Genomic DNA, 833 nt, shown 5'->3' with positions numbered 1-833 from the left:
TTTGATTATGTTAGATCATCTCTTATATAGCTGTTTTAAATCTTGATTAATTACACGGACGATAACATCGCTGATGACAAAAAGTTGGATGTACCTTTAAGTTAGTTTTATTTTCACATACGGACGAACGTAATTTTTTTTTATTGGTTATATGAGTGGATGAGCTCACAGCCCACCTGGTATGAAGTGGTTACTGGAGCCCATAGACATCTACAACGTAAATACGCCACTCACTTTGAGATATAAGTTCTAAGGTCTCAGTATAGTTACAACGGCTGCCCCACCCTTAAAACCGAAACGCATTACTGCTTCACGGCAGAAATAGGCAGGGCGGTGGTACCTATCCGCGCGGACTCACAAGTGGTCCTACCACCAGTAAAAAATATGTCTACATATGTAACGCCAGAATATTTCATTTTCGTTAATTAAACCTTTTTCTAAATTACTGGCAACGCCTTCTATCGTTTATACGTGGCGCAGTGTGGAGAATTCAATACCTTCTTTTTTAATACACAAATAAGTTCGGTTACTCGACACTGCATGTCGTGACTGTGCGATTTTGTATCTATTATTCGACGACAAACTTTTCACATCTCTGGCACGCAGAATCTTCGAGAAACGACACCTTATTATTATAAAAGGACAAGTTTACTTCGTCTAGCGCTCTTTCGTGTAACATCTCTCGAGCTGCGAGGTGATTATGTTAATTGCTTTACCAAAGTCAGTTTTATAAATCCTTGGTGACGTGTGTTAAACCAGGGTCCTTATAACTGGTACAAATATGTACTTCAGTTAGGGTGCGGAGCGTGACCTTCTGATCGCCTTCGGAATCC

Source organism: Bombyx mori, chromosome 5 (assembly GCF_030269925.1).
Source record: "Bombyx mori chromosome 5, ASM3026992v2".
In the NCBI taxonomy this organism is placed as follows: domain Eukaryota; kingdom Metazoa; phylum Arthropoda; class Insecta; order Lepidoptera; family Bombycidae; genus Bombyx; species Bombyx mori.
The sequence above is the reverse complement of the archived record's forward strand: the minus strand, read 5'-3'. Positions refer to the sequence as shown.